The sequence below is a fragment of the Cupressus sempervirens genome, chromosome 7 (assembly GCF_028749045.1).
Source record: "Cupressus sempervirens isolate cs-2001-9-10 chromosome 7, ASM2874904v1, whole genome shotgun sequence".
Taxonomy (NCBI): domain Eukaryota; kingdom Viridiplantae; phylum Streptophyta; class Pinopsida; order Cupressales; family Cupressaceae; genus Cupressus; species Cupressus sempervirens.
The window spans coordinates 412371405-412394439 of record NC_143124.1 but is presented as its reverse complement, the minus strand read 5'-3'; the positions used below and the strand labels follow the sequence as shown (position 1 = coordinate 412394439).

The window sequence follows — 23035 nt, the reverse complement described above, 5'->3', positions numbered from 1 at the left end:
TGTTAGAAGAACTTTGTGATTACAAAGATTACAATCAAGGTGTATAGAAGAGATTGAGTAGTGAACATTATTAGAGTGGATAGAGAATATTGGATCTCATAAACAAGTAGTGCACTACTTATTGATCATTCAATGTGCTCCCTCATAGTTGTAGTCAGATAAATTTCTTAGTTGGGTGGGCTCTAACAATTCTCTTTGTGAATATCCTTTAACTAGGTGGACTTGTAGTAAGGAGTTCTAATTTTTCTAGTGAGGTGGACTCACTTACAATAAAAAAAAAATCCTACCTAGGTGAACCCCTAGAAATAATATTTTAAAATTGGTGATAGGAAAAACCATTTTACTATAGTGAAGGGTTTGTGAAATCACCCCAATATGGTTTTCTCCCTTTTCTCAACAATTTTCACATATAAAAATTCTTATGTTATGTGTGTTTCATGTATGGTTGATTAATGTTATTTACTTCTCTTACATTTTAGTATTTATACAATATATTTTTTCAAGAGGTATTTTTAATTTTTTTTGGAATGGTGGTTGGAATTGTAGTTTATATGTTTGGATTAATTCAACCCCCATACAACCCACCAAACCTGCCCCCACCATGCTTTTGTATATGGGTGAACCCACAATAATGGGTTCCACTTCAGTGGGATGAACAAAAATGAAAAAAATTGCAAAATGAGAAATTGAGTTTACCATATGTTTGCACAAACACACTTATTGTGTTTGCGCGAACTTTTTTTTTAATTATGTTCGCGTGAACATATTTTGTATGTTCGCGTGAACATATGTGATATATATGTTTGCGCGAACATGATTTGCATGTTCGCACGAACATACGTTCACGCAAACATGGTAAATTTGTTCACGCGAATGCCATGTTTGCACGAACATGCAAAATCACAAAAATTTTAACCTTTTTTTCTTTTTTCTTTTTTCCTTCTCTTTTGACTGCCATAATTGCAGGAGAATGATCTTCTACTGTAAAATAAAAAATTTTAAAATGTGCTGCTCAAAGCAAGCTTTCCAACAACTATAATTTTATTACATAAGTTAATCATTAAGAATTTCAAATATTGAGATACCTTTTTATTCAAAAAAAAAATGGTTTATGATAAATTGACTTCAAATTATCTGTGTCAAACAGAATGTATGTTTGAATTACGGTTCATGTCACTTCAAAACTTCATAAACTATACAATATTCAGAAAAAATAAATCAAACAAAATGCAGACACTAGATATTGATGTTACAAATCCAACACTGAAAGAATTACTTCATTATCATTTCTAGAAAAAGAGTTATGTGTGTCAAACGAACTGTCACTTTTTAAAATATTGAATTTTATTATGTACCACTTTTTGGAGGAGATAAAAAGAATTGACATAAAAAAATAAAATAAAAATTAGATTAAAAAATATGGTTACAAAGTAGGAACAAAGTACTCAAAATCACTAGTTTATATGGTATTTCACACCTCTAATCAGATTTTCAAAATCAAACAACTGATATCACAAAGATCCACCAAATTTCTCAAGAAACCCCAAATCGGGTATGCCGAAAATAGTGCCAAAAAGCTTCACAGCTTCACCTGTTATTAATAAATCTGAAAGTAGACATTTTTACAAAAATTTGAGCAGAATAATAGCGTATAAAATTTCATTTCCAGATCTGTATAACATGCACACAATAGCTCCCAAATGGAGGACAAAACAATGCTCATCAGGCTCCCGAAATTAACACAAAAATGCCCGGAAACACCACAAAACACTAATAAACTATCTCAGAAGTTTAATCACATCCCAATAAATATATTCAGCTCTATTTTAACATCTTAAAGTCTGAAATACAGCAGCAACCCAAACTGATATGAAATACTCTACTGAAACACCAAACTCATACCAAAAAACAACCCCGAAAACTCACAAATCTACACTGTTCAGCACAAAGGCAAACTCTGTATGAGCATGCACATGGAATGGCTTCAAACTCCCGTCCTTAGCCTTCTTGGAAACCTACAAACTCCCATTCTTGGGTCTCCCTGGAAACCTGCAAACTCCCATTCTTGGGTCTCCTTCTCCACAGGTTTGGCAGCCTCTGAAGAATAACAAAGAAATGAGCAAAATCAAGTTCTGGAATCCGCCCAAAATGCCTCCAAACCTCTTAAAAGAGGGCATAACTGTAACTCACGTCCAAGAGAGGTTAATGAAACATATTTTAATAATAATTTTCATTTATTAGTCCAACGGTTTCCAAAGATTAACCCCCTTTTTCCGAAACTTCACTTTCTTGGGCCTACTTGCCTTAGCAAAGATTATTATTTTTTTAATTATTTGAAAAGGGGACATGACAAGTCCTCCCCTCCCAAACATTGCTTGTCCTCAAGCAATGGATGAACAATAAACCAATCAATCCACCTGGATCCCAAATGTAGTCATGAACTATACTACTACCAATTAACACAGGCTCCTGCAATATCCTCTGCAATATGACCAAGAGGAATCCATAATCAAACTGACAATTATAGCTCAACCAAACTCCGAAATCACCACTACCACAATCAAAAACTCATGAGGCACAAACTCTTAGAACATCAGAACCCAAGCAAAGTGGACAAATCAAACTACCAATACAGTAAATACCATCAACGCATCCCACTGGCCTATACGGAATGTACAATCCAACTCTGCAACAATGGTGAATGCTCTCGAATGAAACTGTAGCAAGTATGGAGAATCCACACACTGTACAACTCCTACAGTCAACACAACTTTGCAAATCACCAGCCACTATCTCATAACCATAACTCCCATGCACTGCTGATGGTGAAAAGACATTACAAGATAAAGAGTAAGAAATGCAATCCAAACCAAATTTGTCTGCCATCAACTCCTCGGCACAAGGATCAAATGCTAACTGATGTACATACCTTGCAACATAATGTTGATAAAAAAAACCAACCTCAGTCAACAGCTCACCATGAAGAAGTGATACAACCCACTGTGACTGATCACCAGCTAAGTCAGGAGATGTCATAGCCAAAGGAGTATAATCAATAACAACACCTGCTGAAGCATCACTCCAAAACTCCTGCTCTAAGTCATGTATTATCAACCTGTCAACTGCAAGACCTATCACCCTGTCATGCCCATCACAACTCTCATCCTGAGGCATCAAACTATCCCATAACTGATGATAAGCACTAGGAACCAAAGTACATCTATGTATCATCATCTCATCAACATGGTCATCAAAGGTAAATTGATGAGCATACCTCATAGTGTAATGCCAATAGAATGCACCAATCTCAGTCAGTGGCTCAGGCTGTAATCCAGATGAAACTAACTGCAATTGATCATTAACCATGTTGGAACTAACTACTACCTTCGAAGATATCACCAAGGGAGTAGTATTACTAGCAGGAACCATGCCAACTGCCGACTCACCAACATCACACATGATCTTTGATACATCTCTAGTCTCTGTGCCTTCAGTACTAGAGGCCACCACCCTGTCAGGCATACAATAATCTGCTACAATACCCAACTCAACTAAACCTGACTCTAGTGGGAATGAACCTGATATGCCAATGTTAGTATCAAAGATGTATGCATCCCCATCTCCACTGTCTCTGACAATCTCGGCCATGGACATCCTCGGATCACCAAACACCACTGCTTGTGACTGTATAGAATCAGGTGAAGACTGTAGTCGCTCTAACTCCATGGTCACCTTAGCCAAATGAAACTGTGACTCCTTGAAAGCCAACTGTGTACTCTCAAGAATCTCAGAAGTCACCACAAGCTGCTCAGTAAGCTCACTCACCTCATCTTCCTTGGCCAACAATGCATCATATGCTGTACTGCCCCACTTCATAAGATAATCTCTATCGGCTACCAACTGCATATAATCCTGTCTTAGAATCTGGATAGCCTCCCATAAAGAGTGGAACTCTGTCAAGGAAAGATAACAGCCTCCCTGCTCGTCACTAGTAGGAGAACCCCATCCATAAACTGCTAACAACTGACGAGCAGCATCGAAATGCTGGCAAGTGATAGCAATGTCTTGGTCACTAACTCTCAACTGATTAGACACATGATGACACTGGCTTGACTGTCTCCTACAAACCTCCTCTGATGTATTGTCTAAAGGAGTATCCTCAAAGTTACTAGTCTCTAGAGTATTACCATCCATATCCTGTGAATCAAATCTAAAACTCATATCAACATACGAAGTATCAAAAACATTAGCATTGCTGTCCAACTCCTCTATACCCAAGGAAACTAAGTCTTCAAAATTGCCCACTGCATCCTCCTGGATGTCATCAATGCCAATATGATCCTGGGACTCATCTATACACACTGTCAAATATGAAATATCATCAACACATTCTAGCAAGTATGGTCGACTGGATATATGAACAAATCCCAACACCGGTGTATAAAAACTAATACAAACATCGGATAAGCTCCTGGCACAAGAAAAGACAACATCGTGAAATCTGCTAATCAAATCCATGGTAGCACCCAAACAATCACTGCTACCAAAAAGTGTTAATGATTTACAGTCAACTGAACCCCAAATGCCAATATAAGAATCTTGAGTCCATATCTGTAAACTAGAATTAGCTGGTAACTCAAGCAAAATCCTGACTTGAGTAATATGACCAATACCAACTAACTCCACATACCTGTCATGATGAGATAATCTAGTGACAATACTGTCTTCACACACCTTTAGCTGGTGGGATAAATCATGTGAAGTACTACTAGCCTCAACCTCATGTGATGAAGCATCTAACTGTGCCTGGTACTCTCTCTCAGAAAAGTCATGAATGCTCAATGTTTGCTCATCTATACCAGGTATCTCACCATCATGCACAACAACATCCTCATAATCATCATCCTTGAGGTCAAATCTATCTATCACTCTTTGACTAAAATCATCAAATGTAGTTACCTGGTCATGACCTTGAGTAGTCATTCCATGATACCACCAATCATAGGCTGCATCTTCCAAGTGTAGACTTGCAATTTGAACAACATCACTCTCCTTCATGGGGTTAAGTGTGAAGAAGGTCTGTAATTTTTGTAGCCATGCTCTAGCTGAAATTTTATTTGTTCCATCAAAAGTAGGTGCTATAAACTTGCTTATTTTATTTTTGAGCTCTCTTCCACTTATGTCATGCTCCCTTCTGTACTCTTTCTTGGGCATCAAAGTGTTCATCATATCCACATATTCTCTAAAAGAAACTGAACTACGAAAGTCTTCATCTAAGCCATTATAAGTAGCTCTTAATGTAATCAAGTTACCTGTAACCTCTTCCATAAGATTAATGGCTGGATTTGGTACTGGTGGCTCATTTGCAGGCAAGAAAATAGTTTTGGTTGATTTAGATGGTGTGGATTTCAGATTTCTTGGCTCCTCTGAAGTGCTCCCTTTCTCATTAATAGATGCAACTCCTTGTAGTTTTTCTATCAATATTCGCAAAGCCTCTCTAGTTTCTGCCAAACTATCCACTATTTGCTTCTGAGTATGTTGGATGTCTTGGAAGAATTTATTTGCCATCTCATCTGGATCAGCCATACTTTTCCCTTCCTTGGATTTTTTACTTTTACTTTCAACTGGAGGTTTGATCAAAATTTCTTTATTCTTTTCTCACTGCAAATATCTTTTTTTCTCTTTCACTTAGTTGCATGAAACCATAAATTTTGACATGCAGTTGATTAGAAGCAACATGCAACCACCAAATTCACCAAGAACTAACATGCATAAGATTAGAAGTAGAATGCAACCATAAATTTTGACATGCAAGATTTGGATTGTTATCAAAACTGACATGCAAGATCTGGGTAGTTGTCAAAACTAACATGCAAGATCTGGGTAGTTGTCAAAACTGACATGCAAGATCTGGGTAGTTGTCAAAATTGACATGCAAACTTCTACAACCACCAAATTCACCAAGAACTAACATGAAAATGATTATAAGTAGAATGTAACCATAAATTTTAACATGCAGCTGATTAGAAGAAACATGCAACCATAAATTATGACATGCAAAATCTGGGTAGTTGTCAAAACTGACATGCAAGATCTGGGTAGTTGTCAAAACTGACTTGCAACTTCTACAAACCCTCAGGCTGGCAAGATCATGGCTCTGATACCACTATAATGTCCCTTTTCTGATTTGATATGGTATTTCACACCTCTAATCAGATTTTCAAAATCAAACAACTGATATCACAAAGATCCACCAAATTTCTCAAGAAACCCCAAATCGGGTATGCCGAAAATAGTGCCAAAAAGCTTCACAGCTTCACCTATTATTAATAAATCTGAAAGTAGACATTTTTACAGAAATTTGAGCAGCATAACAGCATATAAAATTTCATTTCCAGATCTATATAATATGCACACAATAGCTCCCAAATGGAGGACAAAACAATGCTCATCGGGCTCCCGAAATTAACACAAAAATGCCTGGAAACACCACAAAACACTAATAAACTATCTCAGAAGTTTAATCACATCCCAATAAATATATTTAGCTCTATTTTAACATCTTAAAGTCTGAAATACAGCAGCAACCCAAACTAATATGAAATACTCTACTGAAACACCAAACTCATACCAAAAAACAACCCCGAAAACTCACAAATCTACACTGTTCAGCACAAAGGCAAACTCTGTATGAGCATGCACATGGAATGGCTTCAAACTCCCATCCTTAGCCTTTTTAGAAACCTACAAACTCCCGTTCTTGGGTCTCCATGAAAACCTGCAAACTCCCGTTCTTGGGTCTCCTTCTCCACAGGTTTGGCAGCCTCTGAAGAATAACAAAGAAATGAGCAAAATCAAGTTCTGGAATCCGCCCAAAATGCCTCCAAACCCCTTAAAAGAGGGCATAACTATAACTCACGTCCAAGAGAGGTTAATGAAACATATTTTAATAATAATTTTCATTTATTAGTCCAACGGTTTCCAAAGATTAACCCTCTTTTTCTGAAACTTCACTTTCTTGGGTCTGCCTGCCTTAGCAAAGATTATTATTTTTTTAATTATTTGAAAAGGGAACATGACATCACATTAGAGAATGTTTCATTAATACAATATCTTTACTATATAAAAATGTATACAAGATACAAATGAAGAAGAATACCTTCCAAGCATCATGATAGTGTGGCTTGTGGATTGGTGCTGGAACTATCCTTGAATATTGAACTATCCACAACCCTTAGATTATCAACACCATTAACACGAAATCTTTTGTCAATCACATTATCAACTTCACACCTTCCATGGTAATGCCAAAATGTTTCTACTGTATCTCTACAATGTTTTTCCTTTTCTTGATATTTCGCTTGGTTTTCTGGTAATTCGGGCCCTAAGAACTGAAAAACTTTGGAGTTTTCCCTATCCATAAATGCAAACTCTTGAATGGAATTTGTCATGATAAGGTTTGATAGTACCTTAACGGCAAGAAGACATTTTTGTATATCTAAAGGATGAGAAAAATAATTGTATCTTACAGTTGGGATATCCTGCGGGTTTGTACTTCTAAGTCGGAGCTCACCCTTTGACAAAGGAAAAACCGACTTGCTAAAAATAACACCTAGATATTGATAGTCTATGTCATTTAGTGGTTGAGGAATGCTAGCAGCCTCAATGTAGACTTGTGAGTTGTTAAATATACCTACAACATCAGCTCTGGCAATTTCAAGCGGTTTAGAAGATTTAATAATAACTGCTGTGCGTGGTGGATCCTTAATACCTTTCCCTACCGATTTTAAATCTAAGTATACACTAATATTCAATTCATTAAGTTGTTCCAATGGACCAATTCCACTCAGCAAAAGAAGTTGTGGACTACCTATGCTGCCTGCTGATAGAATTACTTCACTCAAATACGATAAATGGGTGGCGAATACTTGATGAGAGAAACCATCAACACTACTCATGAACTCGACACCAACAGCCTTTAATTTGCCTGTAACAAAATTTTATAACACAAAGAAAACTCTATTACAAATTGAAACATTACACAATCAAATCAATTGACATCTACCGTTCTCAAAATATGAAGCTAGTCAAGAACAGATTTGGGAACGATGAAAAAGCAAGCGGACCTGATGATAAATCAAGGAGGATTCTGCTAGCTGTAGCATTCAAGAGAACTACAATGTTATCTGGATTTGCATACTGCAGAAAATCTGCTGTTGTGTGTCTTTTTCCGTTGTTGTCGATGGTTGAAGCACTAATCTTGGTGCCATCCAAATGATCAAAAGTATACCCATGATAAGGACCCACTCCAGCTTCCAAAAATGCATCCTTGAATGCAGAATTCCATGGGAAAAGCTTCTCTGGCTTAAAGACAACAACCCCCTCCACCCATTCATACGATTCATTCACAAGTTTCTCATCCCACTCCATCTCTCTGAGAAATTTCGAGCTTGCCCTGCTGTAGAAACCGCCATTAATGGCGGTTCCACCTCCAGTAACTCTTCCCCTTACCAGCTGCACACCATCTTTTGATACAAATCCCTCTAGAACGTAAGGGATCTTGTTGAAATAAATTAATTATCTCAAATATGGTCGGCACAGACCAGCCGCCCAGCACAGATCAAGGAGAAATTTCTGCATGTGTCCAATACAGACCAACCAGTCAATCACCATCCATCTCAACTGCTCCTTATAATTATTTCAGCTAACTTTCTACTACAGTGTAAACAACATTTATTATGTATTTGTCTATAAATTAATAGACTGGGCCTGTGTTCAGCAGAGCCCATTTTCTGAGTTTCTCCTTTGGTTTCTTTCCTCTGGTTTCTTCTTCTTCTGTGTTCTGTTTTTAATATATTATCATGGTATCAGAGCTGATGGTTGATGAGCCAAAGAAATGATTGCTGTTTACTGGAGTTTTGAACAATCTATTCTGATGAAACGTGAAGTGTTTTATGATTTGTTGTACATCTAATTCTAGGAACTTATGCTGTTTGCAAATTAGAAATGAGAATACTATTAGAATGCTGCCTAGAACATTGGTGCATTGAGACTCAAAGGAGAATGCAAATCAAATCTCTTATGTAAGGGAGCGTTGTTGGAGAATTTTAAAGACTCTTGCCGTCAATCACGAAGGTGGCTGGAAAAGAAAGGTTTGTGTTGCTGCAAGATAAATATGAGGAAGCTAAAGAAGTGTTAAAGACAAGCATTTTCTATGAAAAGATTACAAGCATTTTCTATGAAAAGATTATTGTGGTTAGTGTATTGTTAAGTGTTGCAAGAAGATCATATCTGTGAAAGATGTATTCATATGAGCTAAGATTGCTAAAGAATGCAAAGGTGAAAAGAATAAAATGAAAATGAGAGAAGCCATGAAAAGAAGGAAGCCAAAGTTGAAGTGTGTTTAAGTTAGTGTTGTGTGACGCTGTCATTCATAGATTAGAAGCATGCGGAGCATCTCTGTGCAAGCGGGAGTGCCAGAGAATGCATGCACAAGGCATGGAAGATATTGATCATGGAAATGTTTATTATGTCTTTGTGTTTAAGTACCTGTGTTTGATGTTATAGAATAGTTATTGAACTTAGTTGTGGTTGTAGTAAGTGAAAGTAGGTTGGATTGGTGGTGAGCTAGTCGTCATGATTCAAAAGAATTCTAAGGTCTGTGTGTGTGCTGATTGGATAAAAGTGTTGAGATTGAAAGTGAGAATTTGTCTGTCTAATTATGAAAGATATGATGTTCTTGATAGTTGTCATGTAACAGAAGTTGGTTGCATTGATATCCCCCAACCAAGTGATTAAAATTGAATTAGTGATGATTTTTAATGGGCTATGTGAATGTATGGGGTGCATTATTGGTTGTGCCCGACACCCCAAATGTTTTTGGTTTGACATATTGATGAACCATGTATGTGAAAAAGATTCCTATAGAACTGGGGAGTATAGCGGCTGGGTACCCATGTATCTCGGTAGATGGATTTCTTTTTATATGGACTCAATAATTAGTTTGATGCAAGTACAAAAGAGAAAGGCCCAGAGTGATGATAGTTTCTCCGTAGTAATGATTCATGGTCATTAGAACCAGTGAGTGATTGGTTTGTGGTAATCCAAAACCACTTGAGTGCTTGAAGTTTGTGGTGATTTTAAAACCACTTGTGTGATGTTTGAGAAGTTTGTGGTGAACTTAAAACCACTTTGATATTGCATCGGTTATGGGTAATCCATACAAAACCTAGAGTGATTATGATGGGAGAAACAAGAAGAGTGAAAGCATTTGATAATTGATTGTAAATGGGTATCTAACAAGGCTTAAGGCCAGGACCCATCGTTTCTATATTATGGGGGGATACTTGAAATCTTTTGATAATTAATTTAGGGGGGATGTTGAAATAAATTAATTATCTCAAATATGGTTGGCACAAACCAGCCGCCCAGCACAGACCAAGGAGAAATTTCTGCATGTGTCCAATACAGACCAACCAGTCAATCACCTTCCATCTCAACTACTCCTTATAATTATTTCAGTTAACTTTCTACTACAGTGTAAACAACATTTATTATGTATTTGTCTATAAATTAATAGACTGGGCCTGTGTTCAGCAGAGCCCATTTTCTGGGTTTCTCCTTTGGTTTCTTCTTCTTCTGTGTTCTGTTTTTAATATATTATCAGATCTCACCGCGTGCAACAATCTTGAAAGCGCCATTAATGTCTGCAGTGTCTGGATTTCCATGGGGAGAATCTCCCCTTTCCAAGAGCAAAACAGAGTAATGTTGTGAGAGAGTTGCGGCCAGAGGACACCCCGCTGCACCTCCTCCAATAACAATGTAATCATATGTTCTTGCAGCTGCCTTTTCAGCATTAAATGTCATGAAATGAAATGGGTACTCTGTAAACACCAATCACAAAGAAACCCCATTAATGAACTAAACCAATAATAAAAGATTGAATCTTGATTTCTACTCGGCAATGAAAAACACTATTTTAGAACAGAAGATTGAAGGAATGTATTCACCCAGATTATTCGTTGCACCTGCTGAACAGATAACCTGCTGCTGATTTGCAAGAAATAGCAACCATTAAATCACACACAGCAAAATCTCCATATCGCTTATTCGATCCTGCCCCAACGAAAGGTTTGATATATTATTAATCTATAGCTCCTCTTATTATTATATTATTTCACCTTGCCAATCATCTGGAACTCCCTGTCGTCTAGAATGCGTTGAATTCTGGCTACTCTTATTATTATTATTATTCTATTATTTCACTTTGTCAATAATTTTGAACTACCCGCGTCCGACATGTCTTGAATTGTGTAAAGACTGGAGGATACGATAAGATGCTGTAAGAATTATAAAATGTATATTTATTATTTAAAATAGGAACAATCACTAATGGTGGGTTGTTGAATTTTACCAGTAGGGGTTATTTGGTATTGGGATTGGAGAAGGTTAAATTGTTAATTACACTTATAGCAACCACAAGAGTAAATGCATAGATATAGGAATCCATGTAGCGTTTGAAGTAAATGACAAATGAATGGCTCATATAAAGTCCAAATACTGCCATGAGTGCAACACTATCAAACCATGCCATGACTTTCTTCTATCGATGGAAGGATGATAATTCTCATGATTTTACAAATGGAAATGAAGTGCATACTTCATAGATCCTAATTTAGAGGTCTTTAATAAAAATATGTAGTCTAGTATTGTGCATTTTCCTATCTATTTATCCTCTTCTCTGTCCTTTCTCAATTTCTCTGCAATGTTCCCACAAATTCTCATCGCTCTGGTACTAGTTGTTTAATTTAAGAAATAGATTAAAATTTAATTTACATAGAACAACAAAAAGAAAATAAAGACAATCAAAATATAGAAGTGATACAATCAATTATGTGTTTCACTCTTAAATAATTTATAGTACAAATATTTAAGTGTTTTACCACTAAAGATTACATCCACATAAAAGTAGGGAAATATCTTACGTTCAATTATAGGAAACCACATTGTATCAGTAAGTTTCCCTCCATCTCTAAACTTCTTTGAAATTGATTTAACATAATTTCCATTGAGAAATACTCTCTCTCTCACTCTCTCACTTAGTGTGTGTGAGAGAGAGATGTTCACTATTTTAGTTCCAATTACTCAAATTACATTGTGCATCCATTGAGTTGGAAATAATAGTTTTCTTTTCCAATATTAGTTTACCGTAATGAATGGTAGTAAAGCTTTCATGGACTTTCTTTCCAAGTATTGCTCATTATCAATGTACTTCAAGTTTGGGGTTTTAGTCACACTAGTGGCTTGTATCTATTTATTTAGAATCAATTTTCTTTTCTTTTTCTTATGCATTGATTTTTAAGGAACTATAATTGTCATATGTCACTCTTGAAAGGCTATAATTACGAAGTGATCATGCATTTCATTTCACAAATGTCATTAGCAAAAATTTCATTAACAGGTTGGATGCCTTTATTCCTTTCAATGACACCCCCCACCTCTCACTAAGCACCTTGATTCAACTGGCAACAATATTTGAGAACCTTGCATAATCTATGTAGGGCCTACTGGTAATAGGAGTAGTGCATGTGGAGCCTCACCATGGAAGCCTTTCCTCTCACACTCGACCAATATATGACGAATTCTAATCTAAGCCTGCCCACCTTTTATAAGTTGTTGCCTGTTCTTTTTTTGTAAATTGCACTTCAATTTGTACTTTGCGAGTTTTCATATTTGTAGCAAGGTTTCTATGATACTTCAAATAAACCTGTATGTATTTGACTTTGTCTATAAACATATTCTCCCACTCCATAATGGAAATCACTTAATGGGTTTTTTTCGAAAAAGCTTCCTCTAACAAACACATAATATTGTCAAGAATTTCTTGATCAAAATGTAAGGGCTTTACTATAGTATTTGAAACTTTGATGTCATCTTCTTCACATCCGCCCACATCATTATTACCTCTTCATACTTGCCTCTTGCAATATAGTAACCTTGTACCAAAGAAAAAAAGGTCTGTGAATTAGGCTAACAGCCTAGCTTTTTCAATTTCTTTGAAGCTTTCTCTGCATCATGCATTAGTTGTTTCTTGCAGAAGAAGTCTATGAAAGAATTCCAATCATGTACACCAACAACATCTGCTTGATCATCTTTTACTTCCTCCAACAAACGAACCCTAAAATCTTGCTTACTTTGATTTGTAAATTCTGTCAGGGGCTAGTAGTTATCTATTGGTGATGCAATCTTAGTGTCTTTCATCTCTGTGAAGAGATCTAGAGCACCACATAGGTCCCAGTCTTACACACATAACTCAATTAGATCACCATAGCAGCTGACATCAAGCTGAAGTCTTGCCTTCCTAACTTCATTGAGAAGTATAGCAGCCTCTGTAGGTCATCGTGCTTTTTAGTAACCTTTCAGGAGTGAAGAATAAACTCTAGCTCCTACTGGAACCTTATCTGCAGCTACTTCATCAAGAATATCATGTGCCTTGTCTATCCAACCCAATGCAATACAAGTATCAATCACTTGAGCACTAGGAGAATTTTTTGTGGAAACAAAGCCTTCCTCTCAATGTACTTTGATAAGAAAACTAACCAAATTAGAAACCTTGTCCACTTCCAAGAAGCCTTTCATGAGTTTTGCATAGGCTTTCTCATTTGGAATAAGTATACAATTTTCTAGGCTAACAAGCTCTCCAAAACTAGCTTCTATTGTGGATTGCATAAGCAAATTATCAGCCCCAACCCTAAACATGAGATCACTTTGTATTTTTCTAGATTCTAAAGATTCTCCTAACTGTTTAGGAGCCTTGTCAATCATAATGGAGGCTATTTCTTGTAGCTTATCTTGAACTTGAGGTGCATTATTCAGCTCTATACTAGACCTATGTGGATTCATCTCTACAGCTGACAATACTGATTTGGTTGTAGCTAGAGAGCTCTGAGTTACCTTTGCATGTTTTAACATTCCCAGTATAACATCAAAGACAACATCAAGATCAACAAAGTTAAAGAATTTTAAAAGAAGAGGATAAATGAATATATAGACTATATTTACAGGCTTAATTTAAATGAACAAGGACATTAAATTTGGAGACTTGTAGCTTTCTAAATAATGAAAAGGATAAACAAACAAAGAGACAAATTTAGTAAAACAAAAGGTTAAAAATGGAAAGTCGACCTAAATTTCCCAATCCCTTAACAGATAGATGCCTTCATGCATGGTACCTATGACAATTCAATATGTTCCCATGCCCATTGTGTGAATTAAACTTAAAATCACATGTTTCAAACACACATAATAAAAATAATAATAATAATAAAATCCCCTTCCATTTCATCATTTTTGCCCCTATCTCAACATTTTACTCATATTTTCACCCAAATCCACCTGGCCAAAACTAGAAAACAAGAATATCAAAGCTTCTGTAGAATTGCAGGAGTTTTCATTAATTTTACTTTTACACAGTTTTGTGGTCTCCGGCTGCTTAAAATTATTATACCAACAAATTCATTAATGAATTCTCAGTGGTTTATAGTAGCTAAAAAAGGGTGAACTATTTATGGGGAACATAGGATATGCCAATTTATTGTAGAGTTGTGAAATTGGCAGGGGTGGGGATATTTTTGCACTCCCATGATATTTATGTGTGTAAGAAAACTTTGTTCTAATAAGTAGTATGATTCAAGCTATAGCCTTTTGAGCCTCAATTCCCAAACCATCAGTGTGTTTCATAAATAAATAAAATGTGTAAGGTGTAGATTATAATTGATTTAATCAAATCTTTGATGATAAGATTGGACTGATCAATTGTTGCTTTCCGATGCACTCCCAGTGTACCTTTAATCTCGACTATAACCATCTATATGGATATGTACCTACAAGATGGAAAGGGATGACAAAGCTAAGATTATTGTCCGTGAAATATAATTAGTTGAAGGGCTCTTTGGCTAAGTGGATTTGGGAATCAAAAGATCTGCATGTAGTGGACTTGTCAAACAATATGTTTTTTGGGCACATTTTGAGTCAAGTTTCTGAATAGAGCGGGAAAAAAGATATTCTCAACATTTTCTTTTCTTCAGTGGTGAGGCCCTCTATGACATTTTCCACTTGCACAACAATTTTGCATAGCTAGAAATCAGAGAGGATCCTCATATTGGCTTCTCTAGAACAAATGAACTCAACTATTTCTTACAATGGCGAGGCTTCAGCTGCTAATAATGATCTTTCTAACATACACCACTTAAATTTACACTTAAACCCCATTACCATACACACTAATTCTCATTTCAACAATGGCACCGAACTAGGAAAGTAGGGGATTGTTATTTCTTCTCCCGCTTCAATTTTTCTTGCAACTATAATGAACATGGTTTCTCTTACAACAACAGGGTTAGTGTTCAGATAACAAGAATGCTTAATGAAAGAGGGAAGTACCCACAAATCATACTACTCATTTAGTCTTATCAAGTCACTCTTTGATTCAATGGGTTGTGTATGACTCGCAACATTCAACATTACCTTAAAAAAATTATCCTCTTCTAGCTTCGGATCCTAGTTCCAGATTTGGTAATTATTCTAGCTACTATTGTTTATGCAGAACAAATCCATCGATGGCACCTTCGATTCATCTGACTTAGTGAGAAACTCCAACTGCTGCCTAATCCTTGGTGATAGCACTACGGACCATATTACCATGTCCATCTTCTTTCTAACTATCTAAAATCAATTATCGGCAATATTTTCTGATGTGAGACAATTCCCGATTGCAAGAAATCTCATAGGAAAAGCCTATCAGTTAATAATTGAATGTGATTAGTTGAAACATATTTTCATTGTTCATGCATCATTTGTTGAAGATAATTTTTGTAGTATTTCATATTGACAGTGTAATTTTATTTAATATTTTAAAAGGGTGACAGTAGTGGTCTTTAATTGTTGTGGGTCTTAAGAAGTATAAATGACTACACTACCATCACCCTTTTAAAGTATTAAATGTAATAAATAATTTTGTAGTAAATGTAGTTCCATAGAATATAAAATTGAGTCAAATGATTTTTTAATAGATTAGATAAAACATAAACATTATTATTATACTTGTGTAGGGAAGAAATAGGAACTTTGGTAGATTCAAACTTTCTAATAAAAAATTGGTAAAAAAATTAATACATTATAATCAAATAGATCGAAATAATATTCAAGTTTTATTACTATACATCACGAATACAATAAAAAAATTAAAGTAAATTACACTTTAAATAACCTAACAAATCAACTCTTAGATGTAATTTTATTTAATTATTTGAAATATATATAATTAAATCAAATCTGAAATCAAACATCAAGTTGGTTTTTAAACTATTGCATTACCTCACTATTTCATTTTGAAAATTAAAATAGATCTAGAATAATTATTTCCCATGCTCCATTTTTTTTTTTTTTTTTACACAAAAACTTTATTTTCTCTCTCTAAATACTTCAGCACTTCTATGTCTTTTTAATTTTCTTCTCGTGCCTCAAATTGTTCAAGAAACAATGGTGAATGGCAATTATTTTTTCTGCAACAATCAAGCAACATATCAAAACATACTTTTAAACCTCTAATAATTGCAAGCCTGGTGGGTTGAATGGGCTTTTGCATGTTATAAAAAGGGTCTGAAAAAATCATGAAAAAATAAAAAGAGGTGGTGGAAGTAGTTTGCATGAGAAAAACAACAAATGTTTATCATCAAAAAGTTGTTTCTTCAAGCGGGGGATAGGGGAGAGGACCTAGTACTTAAGCATGTTCCAATGGTTGTGATGGGAGTTGCTAACTTAACACCCACACTTGTTCATTTAATATCCAACATTTTTGAGAAGATTGTACTAATAGTTGTGGCTTTAAAACTATTTTTGCTAATGAGGACTACCCATAATTCAATGAAAAGTGTCAATTTTCCCAAAAAAAATCCAATAGTGTGATGCCACATTAGTTGCACAAGTATGGGGGTCTTCAATGCACTATGATTGGTCTCACTTTCTTTTGGGCTATTTTGGACACCTTGGCAAAAAAAAATACTGATGCGTTATACACAGCGTAAATGCATATTCATGAAACCTTAATGTAGAATGCAGATAGATTGATGGCGAACTAGACTAAACCCAAGATATCATCATCAGAATGTAATCTCTATGAACATCTCATGTTTCCCTAACTACAACTACTAAAATAGCTCTCAGACTAGCATCTTAGTTATAGCTCTAAAATAGAAGTATGCTTAAAATGCAAATCTAGAAGAATACATGCAAGATCTATGACTAAAATGTAGATTATATGTGAAATACAACTCTTAGAATGCTCTTAAAATGATCATGCAATGAACTAACATGTAATAAATGATGCTAAATAACACAAAATAATGCTAAAATGATATGAACTTGCTAGAATGATAATGCTAAAATGATGAATCAAAATGTGCCTATAGTGTAGATGCCAAAAACTTGGGTCCTTTGCCTATTGGATTTCTCTCCTATTTATAGTATTTCGGAAGGGGTTGGGATAAGAATTAGAATTTTCACCTTTAACTGATGTGTGAAAGTGACATTGAAAATATCTAATAAGAGACAAGGAGGAAGAGTTAAACTAAAAATATCTCATAAGAGACCAGGAGGAATAGTCCAATAGACTTGGTTTTGAGGATACTTAAGGATATTTTTTATTCTTTTAAAATGAAAAAGGGAGACTTTCAATTTTGGTGATGATAAATGATTTTATTGATTTAATAAATGTCTTATTTATTCTCAACACTTTGTCTTTTTCTCCCTCCTTTTTTGAATTTCATTTTATGAATTTGAATTGTTTTTTCTCCTCTCTTAAAGTTGATTTAGATCTTGTTGATTTGATAGATAATTAATGACTTGATGCGATTTTTTATTTGAAAGTCTATTGTGTTTCTTCTAATTTTCTCTTTAATTTGCATTGATTGATCGAAATTGTATGATTTATGTCTTTGCAAATTTTTGGGTGTCTACAAATGCCCCTCTTTGAGCTAATATGCAGAGAGCATATTAGGTCAAATACTATCTTGATTTTTTGATTTTAGATCAAATTCTAAGGATTGAATTTCTATTCAATGATATTTTGACATTTCATAGTTATCATGGTGTCTGTTTGTTCATGGTTTGATGTCTGATCATTGATCATTTGATGTTTTGGTTGTCATTGATTTAATGTTTTGATTGTCTTTGATTTGATGATTGGTGTTGTGATGTTATTGCTTGGATTCCCTGGTTTTGGTAGATTTGATGTTTGAAATTTTTGGTTGTGGTAGGACATTTTTTATTTTGCAGAAAATTTTGATGACCTAGTTTGAATGCCTTGGTTTGATATGGATAAACTGCCCCCTCAAAAATAAAATCGGAAGAAAATATGGAAGTGCAAATGTTGAGTAGGTTCTAATTTGATTTCTAAAATGTTGGATAGTTGATGAAAAAAGATGATTAGGTTGGTTTGATATAATACCCAATTCATAAGAGTGAGCAAAAAGATTTGAATGGTGGGTAAATAGGTGAAAAAGTGATATACATGCTCCTTCGGAGAGTTAAATAGGTCCAAAAACCTTTTATCCTTACCATTTTCACACTTTTCTTTGCATTTGGTGATTTGGAGCTCTGAGTTAGTGAGGATGGTGGTCTATTTATGAGAGCACATATTTGAGAGGGGTCATTTTTATGAGCGTCCAACAGATTACGGTGCCCCGGTAACTTACTGAGAGCCTCCATTTTAAGATTGTTCATTTGTACCTATGTTTTTGGATTTTTGTGTGAATTTTTAGGATAAATGTGGTAATTTAAATCTTATAGTGCATATGCATTCTTTTAGAAAATTCAAATATTCTTGTAGCCCATATGTACATTGAAATAGGGCATTTAAAACCCTAAGTTAGGAGTAAAATTGCACATGTATTAGGGAAAGAGTGCATTTGGGTGTTTTAGTAGTGCATATGCACATTTTAGCACATCTAATTGGTCTTATAGCGCATAAGTCCGATATTTTAGTGCATTTGTGTGAAATAGCACTTTTGGCCTATATAACAACACAATGATCATTGGAATAGTCCGTAGACATGTTATAGCACATATGATGTGAAAATAAGCACTTTTGAATGCTAAAGTAGTGCATCTGCCTATTTTAATGCATTTAATTAATTTGGCAGTGCATGTGTCCTAGAAAATAGTGTGAGTGATCGTTTAAGTGCAAAAACTAAGTGTAGGGCCTTAGTTAAGCATAAGATAACACAAAAGGCTAGATTATAGGTTTGTCAACCAGGGATGCATCGTAGCGAGGAAAAAATAACAATAAGATATTCATAAAGTGATGTTGTAGGATAAATCTAATGATAGATAGATGATGCCCCAATTTAGGATATAGAGCAGGGAAGACAAGAAAGTCTGACTTAGGATAGAGAAAGATGAGCAATAGGTCCAAGATAGAACTAATAGGTAGGTAGCTAGATATAAATATGAGACAAATGTCTAATGATCACTTTGTGGTGAAAACTAACATTTTTGTTTGCTTGATGAAAAATAGGTGTGTGGGAAAAAGCTCATGGTACGAGGACTATATTTGTGGCCCTTAGAGGTAGTAGGCTTCTTGATAGGAATAGACCACTAGGTGATAGATAGATGTGGGTAGACATATTTGTTACAGATGCTTGAGTTCTAAGTGAATAGGGGATTACTAACAACTATGGCTAAGTGGTGGCACTCGGACCATAACACATTTCATTTGTCAATGGGGGAGATCATAGTGACACCCAAGGATGTATACCAAATATTTTGGATCTTGAAAATAGGGGATTTGGTTTATTATGATCAGACTGTCACTGGCGTTGCTTTTTGAGACTTGTTTGGGGATGACAGCATTAGTAATGACAGTGTGTCATGGTTTCAGATGCTATAATATGATGAATTGCCAACAGTTTTGGATGGTATGATAGGGGGATTTTTGTTGCCAGACTATCAAGGGTAAGGGTGTTTAGTTGGATGGAACCGACTGATATAGGATATGACCAACGAGCCATAGAGATTTGCATGGGGCAGCTACATTTTGGCCCACTTATATCATGATTTACATCAGGTTGTGTATTTTGATGCATCATCATTATCAGAAAGGGTGATTTTGTTATAGCTATGGACATGGGAGCATTTTCCCATTACTTGTCTAGTGTGTGTGCGATAGTGGCCTCAATGTATGCTATTCATGTATACCTATTTTGGTCTAATCATTTAGCCACATTTCGGCAAGATAGAGTATTAGCGAAGGATTTTGGATGATATGGATGAGGTCATGTGGAGACCTTACAAGTTCATAGAGCCATGGGCAGAGGAGGACGATGAGATGGTGTATTTCTTTAGTATAAGGTATTTGGTTGGTTGGGTTCCTGCCATGATAGAGCAATTTTGTTTTAGGTGGGTGGTGAGATAGTTTGGTCAACGGTAGGGCATGCCATAGGGGACAATACATTATGCCCAGGTATAGTTAGAGAGGGTAGTGTGCTGGCCAAATCTAGAGTATGAAGCTTGTCTGGAGGCCTTTTTGCAAATGATAGACACATCATAGCCATGGGCCTTATGAGATGGGGTGGTAGATGTAGGGATGGAGGGGGATAATGCATGGTGGTTTTAGGAGCATCCCTTACCTAGGTACATAGATCCAGCTGAGCTTATGCAAGGGATTGATGAGCTATCAAGTGGGGGAGAGGATGATGATGATGAGGGTGGTCCGGGGAGAGGTAAAGGGAGATGGTGGGCCAGAGGCAGGGTAAGTGATGTGGTTAGATACTTGTGGTACTACCACAGAGGGTAGTGGTACGAGGCCCAATGTAGGGACTAGTGGGTGCAGGGAGGGTTGTAGGTATCTAAGGTTAGGGTGGTGCATGGGTGTGAGGAGGGATGGTTGGTGGAGTGGTGGTTGGTCAGTGAGACAAAGGGATTAAGGAGAATGTTAGCTGTAGAGAGAGTTTGAGCAAAGAATGTAAAATAGGAGGTCATATTTTTGTTGGGATTGATGGAGAAGGCACAAGAAGATGGGATGCAAATAGAGGCAAGATGACTACAAGCAGTGGTGGATGTAGAGTAGGTGTAGGTGTAATTGCTAGAGATAGAGTTATGTGTGGAGCACTCACAAGCATAGGGAAATGATGTGGTGATGTGGGCTAAATGGTCATGGGCTCAGCAGTTATAGGAATCACAAAAGATGGCACAAGTGGGCTTAGAGAGCACTTAGAATGAATTGGTGTTATTGTAGTCATAGTTTGAGTCATTTAGGGAGGTGATTGCGAAAGAAAATGCCTTGTTATTGAAGTTGCAAGAGTAGTTAGCATTAAGTGAGGGGAAGTTGGGGTAATTGTAGTAGCATTTGGGTTCAAGGTAGAAGAAGATGTTGAGTACTAGTGACTGGTGATTGATCAAATGTAGTAGGAGTAGGATGTAGCCCAACGAGTGATCACTACATTGGGGTTAAACAAGTTGGTGGAGAATGTATTCATGAAAATGCACCAAATAATGATGGTACACTGGGAAGCCTCTTATTGGATGGGACATTATTATTAGGCATTCTCGAATGAGGACCAATGAGAGATACAATTTGTACATAGGGAATTTACACAACTACTAAACACAAAATTACATGGTGGGAGGTTTCCAATTCACATGGATGCAGTGTGGGTATGTAGGGGTTTGATAGTAGGGGCTTCTTTGTCTAAAGCTAGGCCAGAAGAGACATTATTGATTGGACACCCTATTTTACCACCTCCCCCAGGGGGGTCAAAATAAATAATCCTCTAGAAACAATTTAAATTTAATTTTGTTGTTTTTGTCATAGGAGAATAAAAAGTTTGTGCCTATTATTGTGGCAATCAAAGGGATAACTGATGGTGATTGCAATACCTTGTCATGTTTTTTTTTTGGTATTTTTATGGAATATATAAATGTTTTTGTGTTTTTTGGAATATATAAATGTTTTTAGATTTTTACTAGGTATTTGAATGTTTTTTTTTTGGTATTTTTGATGAGCTTCTCAAAGCTCTAGACATAAAACTATTTGAAATGGATCCTATTGATGGGTTCTGCTAGGTCTGTGCCATCACAATCTGAAAGTCTATAGTTACCAATCCTAAAGGACTCTATCATAATGTAAGGACCAATCCAATTGGCTTCTCGTTTTCCTTTCTTTTCCCTTGCTGCCTTGTTTTCTTGAAGCACTGGGTCACCAATTTGAAAAACATAGGGTTTGACCTTTTTATTTTAATGTGTTGATAGCGTATTCTGATACACTTTGAGGTGGTCATGTGTTGTACATTGATGTTCCTCTAACAACTCTAACTCCTCTAGATGGGCCACTCTATAATCCTCATTTGATAGGACATCCCGTAGGGTAACTCTCAAGGATGGGATCTCAACCTCTAAAGAGAGAATATCTTCATAGCCATAAACCAAGGAGAAAGGTCTCACATCTATAAGGATTCTAATGCTCATCCTGTAGGCCCAGAGGGCAGGCTTTAGCTATAAATGCCAATCTCTACCAATGTCATTAATGGTTCTTTTGAGGATGTTGATAATGGTTTTGTTGGTGGCCTCTGCTTGGCCATTACCTTGGGGATAATAAATTGGTGAGGAGTGGTGTATGATGTGAAACTTTCACATAATTCATCAATTATTTGGTTTTTAAAGTACAGGGAATTGTCCATGAGAATGGCATGGGGTATGCTAAGCTGACAAAAGATATGGTTTAGGATGAAGGAAGAGATTTGTTATCTTATAGAGTCGGCAAGTGGCATCATTTCAACCCACTTGGCGAAGTATTTTGTGGTGGTGATAATCCATTTATGCCCACTAGAGGAGGGTGTATGGATGGCTCCAACCAAATCAAAGCCCCATTGATGAAAGGCCATGATGTAGCGAAAAGATTGAGCTCTTGGGCTAGTGCATGAATAAAGTTACCATTGATTTGACATTTTTTGCAAGTTTTGACATAGTCGATAGAATCCTT

The 23035-nt window shown here is 36.0% G+C and overlaps 2 pseudogenes; both read right to left on the bottom strand.

The window, feature by feature from the left end:
- LOC149547285 ((R)-mandelonitrile lyase-like) overlaps window positions 1–11100 on the bottom strand; it is a 33278-nt pseudogene extending 22178 nt beyond the window's left edge.
- Window positions 11101–12643: 1543 nt separating this feature from the next.
- The window catches only part of LOC149547283 (pentatricopeptide repeat-containing protein At1g03100, mitochondrial-like), a 99419-nt pseudogene continuing 89027 nt past the window's right edge, over window positions 12644–23035 (bottom strand).